This window comes from Lithobates pipiens, unplaced genomic scaffold, assembly GCF_037356315.1.
Source record: "Lithobates pipiens isolate NorthernLeopardFrog02 unplaced genomic scaffold, aLitPip1_a1.2 Scaffold_79, whole genome shotgun sequence".
NCBI classification, from domain to species: domain Eukaryota; kingdom Metazoa; phylum Chordata; class Amphibia; order Anura; family Ranidae; genus Lithobates; species Lithobates pipiens.
In genome coordinates, this window is record NW_027507902.1 from 818,862 (window position 1) to 843,064 (window position 24,203).

General features: G+C 50.5%; 1 protein-coding gene across 1 annotated transcript in view; it reads right to left on the reverse strand.

The window, feature by feature from the left end:
• LOC143960006 (uncharacterized) overlaps positions 1–24,203 on the reverse strand; it is a 269,947-nt gene that overhangs the window by 127,568 nt on the left and 118,176 nt on the right. The window lies entirely within an intron of this gene.

A 24,203-nucleotide genomic window follows, 5' to 3' on the forward strand; every position in this document is an offset into this window, starting at 1 on the left:
GTAGTAGGTGGTCTCATTTCTCCAGGTCATGGTAAGTCTTGTAGTAGGTGGTCTCATTTCTCCAGGTCATGGTAGGTCTCGTAGTAGGTGGTCTCATTTCTCTAGGTCATGGTAGGTCTCATAGTAGGTGGTCTCATTTCTCCAGGTCATGATAAGTCTCGTAGTAGGTGGTCTCATTTCTCCAGGTCATGGTAGGTCTCGTAGTAGGTGGTCTCATTTCTCCAGGTCATGGTAGGTCTCGTAGTAGGTGGTCTCATTTCTCCAGGTCATGGTAGGTCTCGTAGTAGGTGGTCTCATTTCTCCAGGTCATGGTAAGTCTTGCAGTAGGTGGTCTCATTTCTCCAGGTCATGGTAGGTCTTACAGTAGGTGGTCTCATTTCTCCAGGTCATGGTAAGACTTGTAGTAGGTGGTCTCATTTCTCCAGGTCATGGTAGGTCTCGTAGTAGGTGGTCTCATTTCTCCAGGTTATGGTAGGTCTTACAGTAGGTGGTCTCATTTCTCCAGGTCATGGTAAGTCTCGTAGTAGGTGGTCTCATTTCTCCAGGTCATGGTAAGTCTCGTAGTAGGTGGTCTCATTTCTCCAGGTCATGGTAGGTCTTGTAGTAGGTGGTCTCATTTCTCCATGTCATGGTAGGTCTTGTAGTAAGTGGTCTCATTTCTCCATGTCATGGTAAGTCTTGTAGTAGGTGGTCTCATGGATTCAGCTGATGGTATGTCTAATAGTAGGTGGTCACATTTAGCGGTAATTGGTGAAGACGTTTCGTAGTTTCTCTGAGTCTTTTCTTCAGGTTTGAGGAGTGTCAGAAAAAAAACCAACACTTTTATCCTCTAACACCTTCATCCAATCGCCATGGAATGTGTCTAGGCAGACGTTTATTGTCCAAGGACAGGATGGGAGGTGTGAAACGTATGGCACCCCCCTGTTGTAGTTTCATAAGCCCATGCTTGGTGTTGGTCTGCATAGGTGTCGATCCTCCAAGTCACATAGCTTAAGGTGCGAATTACTTTAAACTCTCCGGGGTAGAGATGGTGAAATGGAGTTATGTGGAAGACTGAGGATGTTGAAGGCCCTCACCCCTGTTCAGGGATGGTTGTTCCAGTTTAGTGTAGATGACCTTTTTCCCACCTCAGATGTCCTCTCTGTCCAGATGTGCTCCTCACTATCCTCAGAAGAACGCCCCTTCTATTTCAGGCATAGGAAGAGTTCTTTTTTTTATAAATTCTTTATTTTTTCATCTTTTCTTTCCATAGATTTCACATTACATTTCGTTTTACATCTACAACTTCTTTAACAGCTATAACAGTCTTATAATATTTCAATCCATACCTCAATTCCACGTCATCCTCCCCCCTCCCTCACCCTTCCCTCCCAGAAAAATAAATAAATAAATATACAAACAAAAAAAAAAAAAAAAAGTTTGCATTTTCACTATAATCCCCCCCCTCACTCCCCCCCCCCCCCACCACCCGCCTGCTCTATCATATTTCGAAATGTTTCACATCATACTTTCTCTATAATTTAGATATGGAGCCCAGATCTTCTGATATTTCTCGTCTTGATCTCTCATTGTCATTGTTAAATTTTCCATTTGTTGGATTTCTGCAATTCTCTGAAACCACTGTGCTCTAGCTGGAGGGTTTCTTTTTTTCCACAGAACTGGGATACATGCCCTTGCTGCTATCAATAAATGTCTCAGCAAAGAATTTTTGAATCTTTCTATTGCCATTGGGATGTCCAGCAGCAGAAAAGTTGCCGGTTTATCTCCCAGGTCAATTCCTGTAATCCTTACAATAGTATCGGCTACCATCTCCCAGAACACTCTAATTTTTGGACATTCCCAAAATATATGTAATAATGTTCCTTCTGCTCCAGGAAGAGTTCTGACCTGTAGAACTTCTACTGTGTTGGGGTGTTGAGAAGTCCCCTCGTCTCCCCAACATACAGATCTTTGTGTTCCTCGCTACCCCTTACTGTGTAGGCCAAGGCTGGTGCTTGGGTATCAGGTCTGTTGTCCTGGACAATCAACATCTGCCTTGACAATATTCCATGGTGGTTGGATTGAGGTGACTCGGTGTAGATATAAATATTTAGGGACTTCACCAACACTCATTAGAATCGAAGAAGTGGATTGAAGAAACAACGTAACGCTGTCAATGTGTCTACTTGAAGGTGACTGATAGCTAAAAAATACTGAAGATCTAAGGCCAAAACATTTTATTTTTTGGATGGGGGTAGATAAGGGTTGAATCCCAACCAGCTTTTTTATGGTCTGTGTCCCATTAGGGAGATTTCCCTTCACTTTCTGTCCTATAAATACAACAGGAAGTGAGAGGAAGTCTCCCCAAAGTAAAGGAGTTCTCCTCTTAAAGTTTTACTAAACCCCCATCATAAAAACGATGCATAAATGGTGTATTCCATGCTAGTCATACTCATTTATCACTATGAGATCCATTTTCTGTATTCTGGTTGATCCTGCTCTCTATCTCCCTCTTCTGTCCATGTCCCCAATTCAGCTAGGGATTTGGCAGCAGTGGTGGCAGCTCTGCACATGCTCAGTTTTTAGTGAGTTTCTATGCTGAGCATTTCCTCCCTATCACATCTGAGCAGCCCATGTGATTATAGAGTCACACATGTGGGCGTATACACAATGACAGGCCACTCCCTCCTCTGTGCCCACTAACCAGCTAAACACAATGGGGGCGGGATATTACATATAGATTGGAGGCTTCACCTCCCTCTTATTCTAAGACAGGCTGAAGGAGGCGTGACACAACCTGTGACTGGCAGAAATCCACCCACACCATGTCATTTCCCATATACAGTATATTTGTGTGACAATTTATATCAGTTTATTGATATTAATTATTTATTATTTTGACTCTGTTTTCCAAATGCTGTGATTTATTTTTTTATTTTTATGTTGAACATGTGACCAGCAGCAGAGGACTAGAAACTCCTGCTGCTTATGTTTCCCTGGAGACAGGCTGGGAAAGAGCCGCGTCATGTGGATATCCAATAGGAAAAATTGTTTAATTAAAACAATTACAGAGCCATAATCCATAAACAGACATAGAGAAAAAGTTTATCACTTTAATCAACCACAAAGCCTCTGCTTGGTCCAGTGACAACTGTGAACGTTGGATTCCCCATCAGATGGAGATGGTCCCCAGGATGATGAAAGAGGAGGAATGGTCCCCAGGATGATGAGAGAGGAGGAATGGTCCCCAAGATGAGGAGAGAGGAGGAATGGTCCCCAGGATGAAGCGAGAGGAGGAACGGTCCCCAGGATGAGGAGAGGAGGAATGGTCCCCAGGATGAGGAGAGGAGGAATGGTCCCTAGGATGAAGCGAGAGGAGGAATAGTCCCCAGGATGAAGCGAGAGGAGGAACGGTCCCCAGGATGAGGAGAGGAGGAATGGTCCCCAGGATGAGGAGAGGAGGAATGGTCCCTAGGATGAAGGGAGAGGAAGAATGGTCAATGGTCCTCAGGATGAGGGGAGAGGAGGAATGGTCTCCAGGATGAGGAGAGAGGAGGAATGGTCTCCAGGATGAGGAGAGAGGAGGAATGGTCTCCAGGATGAGGAGAGAGGAGGAATGGTCTCCAGGATGAGGAGAGAGGAGGAATGGTCTCCAGGATGAGGAGAGAGGAGGAATTGTCTCCAGGATGAGGAGAGAGAGGAGGAATTGTCTCCAGGATGAGTAGAGAGGAGGAATTGTCTCCAGGATGAAGAGAGAGGAGGAATGGTGCCCAGGATGAAGAGAGGGGAGGAATGGTCCCCAGGATGAGGAGAGGAGGAATGGTCCTCAGGATGAGGAGAGAGGAGGAATGGTCTCCAAGATGAGGAGAGGAGGAATGGTCCCCAGGATGAGGAGAGGAGGAATGGTCCTCAGGATGAGGAGAGAGGAGGAATGGTCTCCAGGATGATGAGAGAGGAGGAATGGTCCCCAGGATGAGGAGAGGAGGAATAGTCCTCAGGATGAGGAGAGGAGGAATGGTCTCCAAGATGAGGAGAGGAGGAATGGTCCCCAGGATGAGGAGAGGAGGAATGGTCCTCAGGATGAGGAGAGAGGAGGAATGGTCTCCAGGATGATGAGAGAGGAGGAATGGTCCCCAGGATGAGGAGAGGAGGAATAGTCCTCAGGATGAGGAGAGAGGAGGAATGGTCTCCAAGATGAGGAGAGGAGGAATGGTCCCCAGGATGAGGAGAGGAGGAATGGTCCTCAGGATGAGGAGAGAGGAGGAATGGTCTCCAGGATGAGGAGAGGAGGAATAGTCCTCAGGATGAGAAGAGAGGAGGAATGGTCTCCAAGAGGAGGAGAGGAGGAATGGTCTCCAAGATGAGGAGAGGAGGAATGGTCTCCAAGATGAGGAGAGGAGGAATGGTCTCAAAGATAAGGAGAGGAGGAATGGTGCCCAGGATGAAGAGAGGTGAGGAATGGTCTCTAAGATAAGGAGAGGAGGAATGGTCTCTAAGATGAGGAGAGAGGAGGAATGGTCCCCAGGATGAGGAGAGGAGGAATAGTCCTCAGGATGAGGAGAGAGGAGGAATGGTCTCCAAGATGAGGAGAGGAGGAATGGTCCCCAGGATGAGGAGAGGAGGAATGGTCCTCAGGATGAGGAGAGAGGAGGAATGGTCTCCAGGATGATGAGAGAGGAGGAATGGTCCCCAGGATGAGGAGAGGAGGAATAGTCCTCAGGATGAGGAGAGAGGAGGAATGGTCTCCAAGATGAGGAGAGGAGGAATGGTCCCCAGGATGAGGAGAGGAGGAATGGTCTCCAGGATGATGAGAGAGGAGGAATGGTCTCCAGGATGATGAGAGAGGAGGAATGGTCCCCAGGATGAGGAGAGGAGGAATAGTCCTCAGGATGAGGAGAGAGGAGGAATGGTCTCCAAGATGAGGAGAGGAGGAATGGTCCCCAGGATGAGGAGAGGAGGAATGGTCCTCAGGATGAGGAGAGAGGAGGAATGGTCTCCAGGATGATGAGAGAGGAGGAATGGTCCCCAGGATGAGGAGAGGAGGAATAGTCCTCAGGATGAGAAGAGAGGAGGAATGGTCTCCAAGATGAGGAGAGGAGGAATGGTCTCCAAGATGAGGAGAGGAGGAATGGTCTCCAAGATGAGGAGAGGAGGAATGGTCTCCAAGATGAGGAGAGGAGGAATGGTCTCCAAGATAAGGAGAGGAGGAATGGTGCCCAGGATGAAGAGAGGTGAGGAATGGTCTCTAAGATAAGGAGAGGAGGAATGGTCTCTAAGATGAGGAGAGAGGAGGAATGGTCCCCAGGATGAGGAGAGGAGGAATAGTCCTCAGGATGAGGAGAGAGGAGGAATGGTCTCCAAGATGAGGAGAGGAGGAATGGTCCCCAGGATGAGGAGAGGAGGAATGGTCCTCAGGATGAGGAGAGAGGAGGAATGGTCTCCAGGATGATGAGAGAGGAGAAATAGTCCTCAGGATGAGGAGAGAGGAGGAATAGTCCTCAGGATGAGGAGGGAGGAGGAATGGTCTCCAAGATGAGGAGAGGAGGAATGGTCCCCAGGATGAGGAGAGGAGGAATGGTCCTCAGGATGAGGAGAGAGGAGGAATGGTCCTCAGGATGAGGAGAGAGGAGGAATGGTCCTAAGGATGAGGAGAGAGGAGGAATGGTCTCCAAGATGAGGAGAGGAGGAATGGTCTCCAAGATAAGGAGAGGAGGAATGGTGCCCAGGATGAAGAGAGGTGAGGAATGGTCTCTAAGATAAGGAGAGGAGGAATGGTCTCCAGGCTGATGAGAGAGGAGGAATGGTCTCCAAGATGAGGAGAGGAGGAATGGTCTCCAAGATAAGGAGAGGAGGAATGGTGCCCAGGATGAAGAGAGGTGAGGAATGGTCTCTAAGATAAGGAGAGGAGGAATGGTCTCTAAGATAAGGAGAGGAGGAATGGTCTCCAAGATGAGGAGAGAGGAGGAATGGTCCTCAGGATGAGGAGAGAGGAGGAATGGTCCTTAGGATAAGGAGAGAGGAGGAATGGTCCTTAGGATAAGGAGAGAGGAGGAATGGTCCTCAGGATGAGGAGAGGAGGAATGGTCTCCAGGATGAGGAGAGAGGAGGAATGGTCCCCAGGATGAGGAGAGAGGAGGAATGGTCCCCAGGATGAGGAGAGAGGAGGAATGGTCCCCAGGATGAGGAGAGGAGGAATGGTCCCCAGGATGAGGAGAGGAGGAGGAATGGTCCCCAGGATGAGGAGAGGAGGAATGGTCTCCAGGATGAGGAGAGAGGAGGAATGGTCTCCAGGAAGAGGAGAGGAGGAATGTTCTCCAGGATGAGGAGAGAGGAGGAATGGTCCTCCAGGATGAGGAGTGAGGAGGAATGGTCTCCAGGATGAGGAGTGAGGAGGAATGGTCTCCAGGATGAGGAGAGAGGAGGAATGGTGCTCAGGATGAGGGGAAGGGAGGAATGGTCCCCAGGATGAGCGGCACAGTGGTGTAGTGGTTAGCACTCTCGCCTAGCAGTAAAAAGGGTCGCTGATTTGTATCCCAACCACGACACTACCTGCCTGGAGTTTGCATGTGCTCCCTGTGCCTGCGTGGGTTTCCTCCGGGTACTCCGGTTTCCTCCCACACTCCAAAGACATGCAGGTAGGTTAATTGGCTTCTTTCCCAGATTGGCCCTAGTATATGAATGGGGACCTTGAGGGTAGGGACCGATGTGAGTATGCAATGTACAGGGATAGGGACAATTGTAGACACTCACTCGGCTTGGACTGGTGTCTATTCAACCTTACTATGTAACTATGGTGAGGAGAAGAGGAGGAATGGTCCCCAGGATGAAGAGAGAGGAGAAATGGTCCCCAGGATGAGGAAAAAGGAGGAAAGGTCTCCAGGATGAGGAGAGAGGAGGAATAGTCTCCAGGATGAGGAGAGGAGGAATGGTCCCCAGGATGAGGAGGAATGGTCCCTAGGATGAAGCGAGAGGAGGAATGGTCCCCAGGATGAAGCGAGAGGAGGAACGGTCCCTAGGATGAGGAGAGGAGGAATGGTCCCCAGGATGAGGAGAGAAGGAATGGTCCCCAGGATGAGGAGAGGAGAAGTGGTCCCCAGGATGAGGAGAGGAGGAATGGTCCCTAGGATGAAGCGAGAGGAGGAATGGTCCCCAGGATGAAGCGAGAGGAGGAACGGTCCCCAGGATGAGGAGAGGAGGAATGGTCCCCAGGATGAACAGAGAGGAAGAATGGTCAATGGTCCTCAGGATGAGGAGAGGAGGAATGGTCTCCAGGATGAGGAGAGGAGGAATGGTCCCCAGGATGAGGAGAGGAGGAATGGTCCCCAGGATGAGGAGAGGAGGAATGGTCCCTAGGATGAAGCGAGAGGAGGAATGGTCCCCAGGATGAAGCAAGAGAAGGAACGGTCCCCAGGATGAACAGAGAGGAAGAATGGTCAATGGTCCTCAGGATGAGGGGAGAGGAGGAATGGTCTCCAGGATGAGGAGAGAGGAGGAATGGTCTCCAGGATGAGGAGAGAGGAGGAATTGTCTCCAGGATGAGGAGAGAGAGGAGGAATTGTCTCCAGGATGAGGGGAGAGGAGGAATTGTCTCCAGGATGAGTAGAGAGGAGGAATTGTCTCCAGGATGAAGAGAGGGGAGGAATGGTTTCTAAGATAAGGAGAGGAGGAATGGTCCCCAGGATGAGGAGAGGAGGAATGGTCCTCAGGATGAGGAGAGAGGAGGAATGGTCCTAAGGATGAGGAGAGAGGAGGAATGGTCTCCAAGATGAGGAGAGGAGGAATGGTCCCCAGGATGAGGAGAGGAGGAATGGTCCTCAGGATGAGGAGAGAGGAGGAATGGTCTCCAGGATGATGAGAGAGGAGGAATGGTCACCAGGATGAGGAGAGAGGAGGAATGGTCTCCAAGATGAGGAGAGGAGGAATGGTCCTCAGGATGAGGAGAGAGGAGGAATGGTCCTAAGGATGAGGAGAGAGGAGGAATGGTCCTAAGGATGAGGAGAGAGGAGGAATGGTCTCCAGGATGATGAGAGAGGAGGAATGGTCTCCAAGATGAGGAGAGGAGGAATGGTCTCCAAGATGAGGAGAGGAGGAATGGTGCCCAGGATGAAGAGATGTGAGGAATGGTCTCTAAGATAAGGAGAGGAGGAATGGTCTCTAAGATAAGGAGAGGAGGAATGGTCTCCAAGATGAGGAGAGAGGAGGAATGGTCCTCAGGATGAGGAGAGAGGAGGAATGGTCCTCAGGATGAGGAGAGAGGAGGAATGGTCCTCAGGATGAGGAGAGAGGAGGAATGGTCCTTAGGATAAGGAGAGAGGAGGAATGGTCCCTAGGATGAGGAGAGGAGGAATGGTCTCCAGGATGATGAGAGAGGAGGAATGGTCCTCAGGATGAGGAGAGGAGGGATGGTCCCCAGGATGAAGCGAGAGGGAGGATATTCCCCAGGATTAAGAGAGGTATCTCCCCAGCTGGACACAGACACCAGTTCAACCTGAAAATGGTTTTCCCCAACTTGTCCATGCCATGTGCCATCATCCCCCATCCTTTCCATGCCATGTGCCTTCATCCCCCATCCTCTCCATGCCATGTGCCTTCATCCCCCATCCTCTCCATGCCATGTGCCATCATCCCCCATCCTCTCCATGCCATGTGCCTTCATCCCCCATCCTCTCCATGCCATGTGCCATCATCCCCTATCCTCTCCATGCCATGTGCCATCATCCCCCATCCTTTCCATGCCATGTGCCATCATCCCCCATCCTCTCCATGCCATGTGCCATCATCCCCTATCCTATCCATGCCATGTGCCATCATCCCCCATCCTCTCCATGCCATGTGCCATCATCCCCCATCCTTTCCATGCCATGTGCCATCATCCCCCATCCTCTCCATGCCATGTGCCATCATCCCCTATCCTATCCATGCCATGTGCCATCATCCCCCATCCTCTCCATGCCATGTGCCATCATCCCCCATCCTCTCCATGCCATGTGCCATCATCCCCTATCCTCTCCGTGCCATGTGCCATCATCCCCCATCCTCTCCATGCCACGTGCCATCATCCCCCATCCTCTCCCTGCCACGTGCCATCATCCCCCATCCTCTCCATGCCATGTGCCATCATCCCCCATCCTTTCCATGCCATGTGCCATCATCCCCCATCCTCTCCATGCCATGTGCCATCATCCCCTATCCTCTCCATGCCATGTGCCATCATCCCCCATCCTCTCCACGCCACGTGCCATCATCCCCCATCCTCTCCCTGCCACGTGCCATCATCCCCCATCCTCTCCGTGCCATCATTCCTCATCCTCTCCATGCCACGTGCCATCATCCCCCCATCCTCTCCCTGCCACGTGCCATCATCCCCCATCCTCTCCGTGCCATCATTCCTCATCCTCTCCACGCCACGTTCCATCATCCCCCCCATCCTCTCCCTGCCACGTGCCATCATCCCCCATCCTCTCCGTGCCATCATTCCTCATCCTCTCCTTGCCATGTGCCATCATCCCCCCATCATCTCCCTGCCATGTGCCATCATCCCCCATTCTCTCCATGCCACGTGCCATCATCTCCCCATCCTCTCCCTGCCACGTGCCATCATCCTCCATCCTCTCCCTGCCACGTGCCATCACCCCCCATCCTCTCCATGCCACGTGCCATCATCTGCCCATCCTCTCCCTGCCACGTGCCATCATCTCCCTGCCACGTGCCATCATCCCCCATCCTCTCCCTGCCACGTGTCATCATCCCCCATCCTCTCCATGCCACGTGCCATCATCTCCCCATCCTCTCCATGCCACGTGCCATCCCCATCCTCTCCACACCATGTGCCATTAGTCCTCATCCCCTCCATGCTATATGCCATCCGTCATCCACATTCTCTCCATGCCATGTACCATCATCCCCCATCCTCTCCATGCCATGTGCCACCCCCCCATCCTCTCCACGCCATGTGCCATTAGTCCTCATCCTCTCCATGCCATGTGCCATCCACATCCTCTCCATGCCATGTGCCATCATCCCCCATCCTCTCCATGCCATGTACCATCATCCCCCATCCTCTCCATGCCATGTGCCATCATCCCCCATCCTCTCCATGCCATGTGCCATCATCCCCCATCCTCTCCATGCCATGTGCCATCATCCCCCATCCTCTCCATGCCATGTACCATCATCCCCCATCCTCTCCATGCCATGTGCCATCATCCCCCATTCTGGGGTGTGGGGTCACCGGTGGGGCTGTTCTCCATATTCTGGGGTCCCCGGTGAAGCCGGCCTCCATATTCTGGGGTGTGGGGTCACCGGTGGAGCCGGCCTCCATATTCTGGGGTGTGGGCTCACCGGCCTCCATATTCTGGGGTGTGGGGTCACCGGTGAAGCCAGCCTCCATATTCTGGGGTGTGGGGTCACCGGTGGAGCCGGCCTCCATATTCTGGGGTGTGGGGTCACCGGCCTCCATATTCTGGGCTGTGGGGTCACCGGTGGAGCCGGCCTCCATATTCTGGGGTGTGGGGTCACCGGTGGAGCTGGGTATCCTCTCCATTGTAGGGTGAGTGTGTCACTTACCTTCCTCCCCTCCCCCCTCAGGATATAATCCTCTCATCCTCCTCACATTCACCCCAATACAACTTTTGCCCTCTCTGTCGCCAAAAGTAAAGATGGCAGCGGCGGCTTCCTGGATAATTGCAGAGCTTCAGTGTTGCCGCTGTAGTGTCACATTTTCCTTCTATCACAGGATTCTGCGGAAGTGACGTTGCCGCCAGAAATTGCGTACTGCGCATGCGCGATGCGTTCCAACATAGTTTCGGCAATACAGTTCAGCGAAACCATCACATAATGTTACGGAAGTGACGTTACACACAACACAAACACTGGGCCGTGCGTCACAACACTAATACTTCCCTTGTTACCTAGTAGGTTTTGCATTGCTGGGACTTGTAGTGCCTATCCTGAGCTACATGCTTCAATGTTCAGTGTCCTCATCCTCATCCCCGAGCTTCAATGTTCAGTGTCCTCATCCCTATCCCCGAGCTTCAATGTTCAGTGTCCTCATCCCTATCCCCGAGCTTCAATGTTCAGTGTCCTCATCCCTATCCCCGAGCTTCAATGTTCAGTGTCCTCATCCTTATCCCCGAGCTTCAATGTTCAGTGTCCTCATCCCTATCCCCGAGCTTCAATGTTCAGTGTCCTCATCCCTATCCCCGAGCTTCAATGTTCAGTGTCCTCATCCCTATCCCCGAGCTTCAGTGTTCAGTGTCCTCATCCTTATCCCCCTGCTTCAATGTTCAGTGTCCTCATCCCTATCCCCGAGCTTCAATGTTCAGTGTCCTCATCCCTATCCCCGAGCTTCAATGTTCAGTGTCCTCATCCCTATCCCCGAGCTTCAATGTTCAGTGTCCTCATCCCTATCCCCGAGCTTCAATGTTCAGTGTCCTCATCCTTATCCCCGAGCTTCAATGTTCAGTGTCCTCATCCCTATCCCCGAGCTTCAATGTTCAGTGTCCTCATCCCTATCCCCGAGCTTCAATGTTCAGTGTCCTCATCCTTATCCCCGAGCTTCAATGTTCAGTGTCCTCATCCCTATCCCCGGGCTTCAATGTTCAGTGTCCTCATCCTTATCCCCCTGCTTCAATGTTCAGTGTCCTCATCCCTATCCCCGAGCTTCAATGTTCAGTGTCCTCATCCCTATCCTGAACATTGAACACTGAACATTGAAGCAGGGGGATAGGGATGAGGACACTGAACATTGAAGCTCGGGGATAGGGATGAGGACACTGAACATTGAAGCTCAGGGATAAGGATGAGGACACTGAACATTGAAGCTCGGGGATAGGGATGAGGACACTGAACATTGAAGCTCGGGGATAGGGATGAGGACACTGAACATTGAAGCTCGGGGATAGGGATGAGGACACTGAACATTGAAGCTCAGGGATAAGGATGAGGACACTGAACATTGAAGCTTGCGGATAGGGATGAGGACACTGAACATTGAAGCTCGGGGATAAGGATGAGGACACTGAACATTGAAGCTCGGGGATAAGGATGAGGACACTGAACATTGAAGCAGGGGGATAGGGATGAGGACACTGAACATTGAAGCAGGGGGATAGGGATGAGGACACTGAACATTGAAGCTCAGGGATAAGGATGAGGACACTGAACATTGAAGCTCGGGGATAGGGATGAGGACACTGAACATTGAAGCTCGGGGATAGGGATGAGGACACTGAACATTGAAGCTCGGGGATAAGGATGAGGACACTGAACATTGAAGCTCGGGGATAAGGATGAGGACACTGAACATTAAAGCTTGCGGATAGGGATGAGGACACTGAACATTGAAGCTCGGGGATAAGGATGAGGACACTGAACATTGAAGCAGGGGGATAGGGATGAGGACACTGAACATTGAAGCTCGGGGATAGGGATGAGGACACTGAACATTGAAGCTCGGGGATAGGGATGAGGACACTGAACATTGAAGCTCGGGGATAGGGATGAGGACACTGAACATTGAAGCTCGGGGATAGGGATGAGGACACTGAACATTGAAGCAGGGGGATAGGGATGAGGACACTGAACATTGAAGCTCGGGGATAAGGATGAGGACACTGAACATTGAAGCAGGGGGATAGGGATGAGGACACTGAACATTGAAGCAGGGGGATAGGGATGAGGACACTGAACATTGAAGCAGGGGGATAGGGATGAGGACACTGAACATTGAAGCTCAGGGATAAGGATGAGGACACTGAACATTGAAGCTCGGGGATAAGGATGAGGACACTGAACATTGAAGCACAGGGATAAGGATGAGGACACTGAACATTGAAGCACGGGGATAGGGATGAGGACACTGAACATTGAAGCTCTGGGATAGGGATGAGGACACTGAACATTGAAGCTCAGGGATAAGGATGAGGACACTGAACATTGAAGCTCGGGGATAAGGATGAGGACACTGAACATTGAAGCAGGGGGATAGGGATGAGGACACTGAACATTGAAGCAGGGGGATAGGGATGAGGACACTGAACATTGAAGCAGGGGGATAGGGATGAGGACACTGAACATTGAAGCTCAGGGATAAGGATGAGGACACTGAACATTGAAGCTCGGGGATAAGGATGAGGACACTGAACATTGAAGCTCGGGGATAGGGATGAGGACACTGAACATTGAAGCTCGGGGATAAGGATGAGGACACTGAACATTGAAGCTCGGGGATAGGGATGAGGACACTGAACATTGAAGCTCCAGGATAGGGATGAGGACACTGAACATTGAAGCTCGGGGATAAGGATGAGGACACTGAACATTGAACCTTGCGGATAGGGATGAGGACACTGAACATTGAAGCAGGGGGATAAGGATGAGGACACTGAACATTGAAGCAGGGGGATAGGGATGAGGACACTGAACATTGAAGCTCGGGGATAGGGATGAGGACACTGAACATTGAAGCTCGGGGATAAGGATAAGGACACTGAACATTGAAGCAGGGGGATAGGGATGAGGACACTGAACATTGAAGCTCGGGGATAAGGATGAGGACACTGAACATTGAAGCTCGGGGATAAGGATGAGGACACTGAACATTGAAGCTCGGGGATAGGGATGAGGACACTGAACATTGAAGCTCGGGGATAAGGATGAGGACACTGAACATTGAAGCTCGGGGATAAGGATGAGGACACTGAACATTGAAGCTCGGGGATAGGGATGAGGACACTGAACATTGAAGCTCGGGGATAGGGATGAGGACACTGAACATTGAAGCTCGGGGATAGGGATGAGGACACTGAACATTGAAGCTCGGGGATAGGGATGAGGACACTGAACATTGAAGCTCGGGGATAAGGATGAGGACACTGAACATTGAAGCTTGCGGATAAGGATGAGGACACTGAACATTGAAGCTCGGGGATAAGGATGAGGACACTGAACATTGAAGCTCGGGGATAGGGATGAGGACACTGAACATTGAAGCTCGGGGATAAGGATGAGGACACTGAACATTGAAGCTCGGGGATAAGGATGAGGACACTGAACATTGAAGCTCGGGGATAAGGATGAGGACACTGAACATTGAAGCTCGGGGATAGGGATGAGGACACTGAACATTGAAGCTCGGGGATGGGGATGAGGACACTGAACATTGAAGCTTGCAGATAGGGATGAGGACACTGAACATTGAAGCTCGGGGATAGGGATGAGGACACTAAACATTGAAGCATGTAGCTCAGGATAGGCACTACAAGTCCCAGCAATGCAGAACCTAACACGGCATGTAGCTCAGCATGGTTGGTAATAAATGATACTAGGTAACAAGGGAAGTATTAGTGTGACGCACGGCCCAGTGTTTGTGTTGTGTGTAACATCACTTCCGTAACATTATGTGATGGTTTCGCTGAACTGTATTGCCGAAACTATGTTGGAACGCACGGCGCGAGTGTTTGGAACGCATCGCGCATGCGCAGTACGCAATTTCTGGCGGCAACGTCACTTCCGCTGCATCCTGTGATAGGCAGCAAAATATGACACTACACCGTTCTTTCCGCTGTAGCCCGATGTTCGGTCTCACGAGATCTCATGACAGGTGACCTCCAGAAGTCACGCGGGGCGTCCCGCCGTTGGCCGCCATCTTGGTTGTGGCCAACGGTGTTTTGAAATCCCCGCTGCCTCGGCCGCTGTACCGGGAATTTTATACTGTTACAGGACATGTTAACCCCTGCTCTGGTCTACCAGCCCGCTGGGAAGGAGCCAGGCTGCGGGTTAGACGTGGACGGCGGAGAACGGGCGCCATCTTGGTTGTGGCAGCCATATTGGGATGAGCATATCTGTGAGAATTTTTTTTTTTTTTTAGTTATTAAACTAAAGTTTAGGGCACGGAGGTGTCCGGGTGTTCCGTGTTTTCCACCATTTCCAGGGTTTGTTTACAGGTGTGGAGGGGCTGAGGCCTGCACGGTGAGGGTTGCAGTGCTGTGGCGGTACGGCAGGACGGCCGCATACACCTGTACAGCTCCCCGCGTCCGCTCTGCGTGTCGCCAGAACCGCCGGCCTTGGAATAAGCGGTCAGGGCTCGTCTATTTTAGGCATCACACCTCTGAAAAGCAATCTGCAGTGGATCACTTTTCAGAGGGCGTTTGGCAGGGGAGGAGTCGTTGAGATCACAGGGGGATTCCTCCAATCACACCCGTGTGCTCCAGGAATGCACGCAAAACGCGTCCCCGGATATCCATGGAAAATGCTCATCACATTTCTGGTGCCATTCGTCACCCCCAAACACAGCGAGGAGATGCGATCGCCGCCCAAATAAAGGAGCTACTGGTGTGTGCGGAGAGGACCATTCCAATCAATGGGCCGTCCTATGGTGTCACACAAAATACAAACGCACAGAGGTGTGACCGGGGCCATAGAGAGGGGGAGGGAACAAGAGACCAATCAGCAAGACCGACGCGTTTGGATGTTATGAGACTTTGTAAATAAAATGTTAAATATTAAACCGCTCCGTGCCGAATCCATATATATATATGTAACAGACACTCTCCGCTTAGACAACTGCAGCCAGCAACCCTGCTGGGAAGTCATAGTTCAGTCTGAATAATGTGTCCGGGTTTCAGGCAGCTTGAAACCCGGACACATGATTCCAAACCCGAACTGTCCTTATGAATCCCTGACAGGCTGAAACCCTAAATACTGCCCTGCGGTCCAGTCTCTGAAGGGGGGGGGATCATGCTCTGCTTCAGTATGTCACAGTACATGTTGGCATTCATGGTCCCCTCAATGATCGGGGGGGGGGGGTGTATTATATGTACATATTGTAGGGGGAGGGGGTGTATTATATGTATATATGGGGGATATATTATATGTACATATTGTGGGGGAGGGGGTGTATTATATGTATATATGGGGGGTGTATTATATGTACATATTGTGGGGGGCATGTATTATATGTATATATGGGGGATATATTATATGTACATATTGTGGGGGAGGGGGTGTATTATATGTACATATTGTGGGGGAGGGGGTGTATTATATGTATATATGGAGGGTGTATTATATGTACATATTGTGGGGGAGGGGGTGTATTATATGTATATATGGGGGGTGTATTATATGTACATATTGTGGGGGGCATGTATTATATGTATATATGGGGGATATATTATATGTACATATTGTGGGGGAGGGGGTGTATTATATGTACATATTGTGGGGGAGGGGGTGTATTATATGTATATATGGAGGGTGTATTATATGTACATATTGTGGGGGAGGGGGTGTATTATATGTATATATGGGGGGTGTATTATATGTACATATTGTGGGGGGCATGTATTATATGTATATATGGGGGATATATTATATGTACATATTGTGGGGGAGGGGGTGTATTATATGTACATATTGTGGGGGGCATGTATTATATGTATATATGGGGGGTGTATTATATGTACATATTGTGGGGGAGGGGGTGTATTATATGTATATATGGGGGGTGTATTATATGTACATATTGTGGGGGAGGGGTGTATTATATGTATATATGGGGGGTGTACATAGTTTCCAGCATTGGAGCGGGACATTCGTTTGGCGTTGTGATGTAGCAGGAAAAATAAAAATGCGGCTCAGCAATAAATGGGTGTGGTTTATCTATATACTGGGTGTGACTCAAAGGGGGTGTGGTCAGAGTCTGAGATGAACGAGGATTGGAGGGAGAGACGAAGGGAGAAAGCAAGCAAAAGAAAGAGGGACGCCATAATGCTGAATCAGTGGGAGCTCTGAGCGTGTCACCTGCCACCAGATGCCATCAGGAATTCCCAGCGGAGTCCCCCCTTACGCCAGGCATTCCGGGCAGAGTCCCCCCTTACACTAAGCATTCTGGGCAGAGTCCCCTCTTACATCAGGTATCCCCCAATGGAGCCCCCCTTACACCAGGCATTCCCGGCGGAGTCCCCCCTTACATCAGGCATTCCCAGTGGAGTCCCCCTTACATCAGGTATCCCCCAATGGAGCCCCCCTTTACACCAGGCATTCCCGGCGGAGTCCCTCCTTACATCAGGCATTCCCAGTGGAGTCCCCCCTTACATCAGGTATCCCCCAATGGAGCCCCCCTTTACACCAGGCATTCCCGGCGGAGTCCCCCCTTACATCAGGCATTCCCAGTGGAGTCCCCCCTTACATCAGGTATCCCCCAATGGAGCCCCCCTTACACCAGGCATTCCCGGCAGAGTCCCCCCTTACATCAGGCATTCCCAGTGGAGTCCCCCCTTACATCAGGTATCCCCCAATGGAGCCCCCCTTTACACCAGGCATTCCCGGCGGAGTCCCTCCTTACATCGGGCATTCCCGGCGGAGTCCCTCCTTAAATCAGGCATTCCCAGTGGAGTCCCCCCTTACATCAGGTATTCCCCAATGGAGCCCCCCTTTACACCAGGCATTCCCGGCGGAGTCCCTCCTTACATCAGGTATCCCCCAATGGAGCCCCCCTTTACACCAGGCATTCCCGGCGGAGTCCCTCCTTACATCGGGCATTCCTGGCGGAGTCCCCCCTTACACCAGGCATTCCCGGCAGAGTCCCCCTTACATCAGGCATTCCCAGTGGAGTCCCCCCTTACATCAGGTATCCCCCAATGGAGCCCCCCTTTACACCAGGCATTCCCGGCGGAGTCCCTCCTTACATCGGGCATTCCCGGCGGAGTCCCTCCTTAAATCAGGCATTCCCAGTGGAGTCCCCCCTTACATCAGGTATTCCCCAATGGAGCCCCCCTTTACACCAGGCATTCCCGGCGGAGTCCCTCCTTACATCAGGTATCCCCCAATGGAGCCCCCCTTTACACCAGGCATTCCCGGCGGAGTCCCTCCTTACATCGTGAATTCCCGGCGGAGTCCCTCCTTACATCAGGCATTCCCAGTGGAGTCCCCCTTACATCAGGTATCCCCCAATGGAGCCCCCCTTTACACCAGGCATTCCCGGCGGAGTCCCTCCTTACATCGTGAATTCCCGGTGGAGTCCCTCCTTACATCAGGCATTCCCGGCGGAGTCCCTCCTTACATCGTGAATTCCCGGTGGAGTCCCTCCTTACATCAGGCATTCCCAGTGGAGTCCCTCCTTACATCGTGAATTCCCGGCGGAGTCCCTCCTTACATCGGGCATTCCCGGCGGAGTCCCTCCTTACACCAGGTATTCCCAGCAGTGGAGACTCTCCGCTACCATTACTGAACAGAATGGGACAAAATACCCGGGTAGCTGCCAATATCAATTGCTCTGCCCCTCCCACATCAGGTCACAGAGAGGCGGGAGGTGGGCGGGAGGTGGGCGGTGCCGCAGCTCAATTTCTATTAGCAGTCGCCCGGCCTCTTGTTTGTTGTGGTCTTCAGGAAAATGGCGGCCGGTGGATAGATTGTCTCCGCCGGCCGCAGACCTCTAGCGATGGCGGCGAAAAATTGTCATTACAAGTCTCCTCTCTTCTTTCTTCTCCCCGTCTCCTTTTCTTTCTACTTTTTGCCTTTCTTCTGTCTGTCTCTTTTCTTTCTTCTCTTAACCTTCCTTCTCTCTCCTTTTTTTTCTTTTCTCGTTTTGTCTTTTCAATTCTTTCTCTTTAATCCTCTTTTTTTTCCCTCCTCCTTCATTCCTCCTTCATTCCTCCTTCATTCCTCCTTGCGTCTCTGCTTCCTCTTTCCATTTTCCTTTCCCTTCCCCTTTCCTTTATCCCCTCCTCCCCTTCCTCCCTTCCTTCTTTCTTCTCCTCTCCTTATCTTTTCCTTTCATTTCCTCTCCTCTTTCCTTCTTCTCTTTCTTTCCTCTCCTTTCCTCTTTCTTTTCCTTGCCTCTTCTCCTTTTCTTTCCCTCCTTTCCTTCCCTCCTTTCTCTTCCTTTCCTTCCCCCTTTCCTTTCTGTTTCCTTTCCTCTTTGCTTTCCTTTTCCTTTCCTTTTCCCTTTTTTTCCTCTTTCCTTTTCCCTTCCTTATCTCTTTCCTTTCCCCCCTTCCTCTTCTCCTTTCTTTCCTTTTAACATTCATGTTTTCCTTCTTTCCTTCCTTCCTGTTTTCCTTTCCTTTTTTCTTTCCCTCCTTTGCTCTTTGCTTTTCCCTTTCTTTCCTTCCTCTCCTCCTTTCTTTCCTTTAACATTCATCTTTTGCGTCCCTTCTTTTCCCTTCCCTCCTTTACTTTCCTTCCCTCCTTTCCTTCCCTCCCTTCCTCTTTCCTTTCCTTTCCTTTCCTTTCATCCTTTCCTTTCCTTTCATTTTCCATTCATCTTTTCCTTCCTTCCTTCCTTCCTTCCTTCCTTCCTTCCTTCCTTCCTTCCTTCCTTCCTTCCTTCCCTCCTTCCTTCCTTCCTTCCCTCCCTCCTTCCTTCCTTCCTTCCCTCCTTCCTTCCCTCCTTCCTTCCTTCCCTCCCTCCTTCCTTCCCTCCCTCCTTCCCTCCCTCCTTCCTTCCCTCCTTCCTTCCCTCCTTCCTTCCCTCCTTCCTTCCTTCCCTCCTTCCCTCCTTCCTTCCTTCCTTTCTTCCTTCCTTCCTTCCTTCCTTCCTTCCTTCCCTCCCTCCTTCCTTCCTTCCTTCCTTCTCTCCTTCCCTCCTTCCTTCCCTCCTTCCTTCCCTCCTTCCTTCCTTCCCTCCTTCCCTCCTTCCTTCCTTCCTTCTCTCCTTCCCTCCTTCCTTCCCTCCTTCCTTCCCTCCTTCCCTTTCCCCTCCTTTTTTCTTCCTCAGGAAAAGGTTTGTGTAGAATTTTCAGTGTCACAAGTCTCATCCCCTTTTGAACACCTCGTGATTTATATACACAGATCAGCCAAAACTTTATGACCACTGACAGGTAAAGTGAGTGACACTGATTATCTGTGACAATGGCGCCTGAGCGGGGGTGGGATATACAGGACTCTGTTCCTTCTCAGATAGTACGGTCGCCCTCTGACTCCATCCTACACTCTCTAACCCACATCTTCAATCTCTCCCTCTCTTCTGCCATCTTCTCCAACTATCTAAATTCTAAAACATGTAGTGCCCCTCCCCCCCACACTTAGAGGGGTCCAAGCCTGTACAGAAATGTTATAAAAGTCAATAGTTACAAATCGTGTAGCTGCTGACTTTTAATATAAGGACACTTACCTGTCCAGGGAACCCGCCATGTCGCCCCCCCCCCCCCCCGAGCCGATCCATCCTTCTGCTCCGGGGGCAGGCGCCAGCATCCTTACAAGGAAGTGGGAGCGGATACCCGGTGCAAGGTGCCAAATATTGCTGCAGAGGAGGGGAGGAAGCAGACGAGCTTCCCCTTGGACCCTCCCAATCTTACCATCCTACGTCCCGTCTCCTCGCTCCCCTTTACCTCCAGACTCCTGCACCACCTCATTAGAATAACCTCCTGAAAAGCGATCCCCTTCTAGTCTGGATTTCACTCTCAACGCTTCACGGAAACTGCTCTCCTAAAACTCCCACAAATGATCTGTTAACATCTAAATCCAATGGATACTTTTATGTCCTCCAACTTCTGGACCTTTTGGGTTGCCTTTGATATGGTTGACCACCCCCTCCTTCTCAAAAAACGGGACTCCTTTGGTCTCCGGGACTGTGCTCTTCACTGGTTCTCTTCCTACTTCTCCCACCATGACCAGTGTCACAATTCTGTTTCCTCTTCTCCCTTCCTCTGTTGGGGTCCCCCAAGGTTCTGTTCTTAGACCTCTCCTGTTCTCCATCCACACCTCCTCACTGGGGCAGCTGATGGCCTCCTATGGCTTCCATTTCTATGCCGATGACCCCCAAATGTATCTCTCTACTCCTCGGCTCACCCCTTCAGTCTCCTCACGTAACACTAACTTACTGACGACACATCAGTCTGGATGTCACACCACTTTCTCAAACTCGACATGTCCAAAACCGAGCTGATAATATTCCCTCCCCCACTTCTCTGTCAAGAGCAATGGCCCAACCATCCACCCATCCCCCCCATGCCAAGGTTCTAGGTGTATTCCTGGACTCTGAACTCTCCTTTCACCCCCAATCACTTTCCAAGGCTTGCCGCCCTCAACCCTCGCAACATCTCCAAAATACGCCCCTTCCTGACCAATTCCACCACCGAGCTCCCGATTCACTCCCAGGTCATCTCTCACCCCATCATTGATCCTGACCAAATCTCCAACACCATTTACAGAAATGCAGCCCCAGACCTGCAAGGAACCGCCAACATGCTTCACAGTTGGTTACAGACTCAATTGTCTGGAAAGATATCTCCTCCCCCTCCTCTCTCCTCCCTGCGGTGGATCTGCTTGCCAAGTGCGCCATGATATTTCATTCTAAATACAATTCTTTTTGCATTGGGGCCATGGCGTCTGTGCAGTAGTGATGGACGAACGTTTCGCCCGGCGGTCGTTTCGCGGCGAATTTCCGACATTCGCGGTCCGCACGTTCGAACGCCTTTTTCCGTCGTTCGCCGCGGCGGACTTACGTGTTTAATGTATACAAGAACTTTAACCTTTGGTGACACGTTTATCATGTGATACAGGACAGCCAATTGAGACATGACAGCACATGGACACTTGTACATTCCCCCTAACCTATAAATACACCCGATCCGGTGGCCATTTTACATTCTTTCTTCTGTTACGATAGGGACAGGTTCCTGTGTGGAGTAGGGAGAGATAAACCACTAGCTATTTGGTACACAAAAGTTCTTTTCAGGACTGGTATAGGTGTTAGGTGTTGATAGGTTTGCTGTGCTGCTGATTCTTGCAGCAGCCTGAGTGTCTTTTGTTAGTTTAGAGAAAGGGAAAGGACGGTGTATGCTACAGGGACAGCCAGATTAGTCTTTCATCATCATCATCATCATCATCATCATTAGCTGTTACTATCAAGGTCCACAAAAGAGCTGTTCCAGTAACCACTAATCGTTCTCTTTTTTTGCCAATTTGTATAGGGACAGGAAGGAAGCAGTGTGTCAGGCAGTGAGGGTAATTTTAAAGACTTGCTGTTATTATTAGTTCCACAAAGGTTCTTTTCAGGACTGGTATCAGTGGTACAGTAATAGGCTTGTACATGTATAATATTCTTTCTTCCAAATATAGAAAGGATATTATACTTGACTGCTGCCCTTCTGCTGCAGTCTGCTAAACATTCACAACTCACTTGTTCCACAAAAGTTCTTATAAGGACTGGTAACTTGGTATAGGGTGCTACGGTACATAGGCTTGAGTGCGGTACAGTCTGCTGTTCTGTAAGGACCGCTATCGGTCCACAATAGATAGGGTTGACGTGCACCACTGCTGACCGCTGCCCTATACTGCAGCAGTCCTTCAGCGGTATAGGGACTGACGTACAGTCTGCTAATCACTAACACACAACCTGCTTGTTCCACAAAAGTTCTTATAAGGACTGGTAACTTGGTATAGGGTGCTACGGTACATAGGCTTGAGTGCGGTACAGTCTGCTGTTCTGTAAGGACCGCTATCGGTCCACAATAGATAGGGTTGACATGCACCACTGCTGACCGCTGCCCTATACTGCAGCAGTCCTTCAGCGGTATAGGGACTGACGTACAGTCTGCTAAACACTAATACACAACCTGCTTGGTCCACAAAAGTTCTTATAAGGACTGGTAACTTGGTATAGGGTGCTACGGTACATAGGCTTGAGTGCGGTACAGTCTGCTGTTCTGTAAGGACCGCTATCGGTCCACAATAGATAGGGTTGACGTGCACCACTGCTGACCGCTCACCTATACTGCAGCAGTCCTTCAGCGGTATAGGGACTGACGTACAGTCTGCTAATCACTAACACACAACCTGCTTGTTCCACAAAAGTTCTTATAAGGACTGGTAACTTGGTATAGGGTGCTACGGTACATAGGCTTGAGTGCGGTACAGTCTGCTGTTCTGTAAGGACCGCTATCGGTCCACAATAGATAGGGTTGACGTGCACCACTGCTGACCGCTGCCCTATACTGCAGCAGTCCTTCAGCGGTATAGGGACTGACGTACAGTCTGCTAAACACTAATACACAACCTGCTTGGTCCACAAAAGTTCTTATAAGGACTGGTAACTTGGTATAGGGTGCTACGGTACATAGGCTTGAGTGCGGTACAGTCTGCTGTTCTGTAAGGACCGCTATAGGTCCACAATAGATAGGGTTGACGTGCACCACTGCTGACCGCTCACCTATACTGCAGCAGTCCTTCAGCGGTATAGGGACTGACGTACAGTCTGCTAATCACTAACACACAACCTGCTTGTTCCACAAAAGTTCTTATAAGGACTGGTAACTTGGTATAGGGTGCTACGGTACATAGGCTTGAGTGCGGTACAGTCTGCTGTTCTGTAAGGACCGCTATCGGTCCACAATAGATAGGGTTGACGTGCACCACTGCTGACCGCTGCCCTATACTGCAGCAGTCCTTCAGCGGTATAGGGACTGACGTACAGTCTGCTAAACACTAATACACAACCTGCTTGGTCCACAAAAGTTCTTATAAGGACTGGTAACTTGGTATAGGGTGCTACGGTACATAGGCTTGAGTGCGGTACAGTCTGCTGTTCTGTAAGGACCGCTATCGGTCCACAATAGATAGGGTTGACGTGCACCACTGCTGACCGCTGCCCTATACTGCAGCAGTCCTTCAGCGGTATAGGGACTGACGTACAGTCTGCTAAACACTAATACACAACCTGCTTGGTCCACAAAAGTTCTTATAAGGACTGGTAACTTGGTATAGGGTGCTACGGTACATAGGCTTGAGTGCGGTACAGTCTGCTGTTCTGTAAGGACCGCTATCGGTCCACAATAGATAGGGTTGACGTGCACCACTGCTGACCGCTGCCCTATACTGCAGCAGTCCTTCAGCGGTATAGGGACTGACGTACAGTCTGCTAATCACTAACACACAACCTGCTTGTTCCACAAAAGTTCTTATAAGGACTGGTAACTTGGTATAGGGTGCTACGGTACATAGGCTTGAGTGCGGTACAGTCTGCTGTTCTGTAAGGACCGCTATCGGTCCACAATAGATAGGGTTGACGTGCACCACTGCTGACCGCTGCCCTATACTGCAGCAGTCCTTCAGCGGTATAGGGACTGACGTACAGTCTGCTAAACACTAATACACAACCTGCTTGGTCCACAAAAGTTCTTATAAGGACTGGTAACTTGGTATAGGGTGCTACGGTACATAGGCTTGAGTGCGGTACAGTCTGCTGTTCTGTAAGGACCGCTATCGGTCCACAATAGATA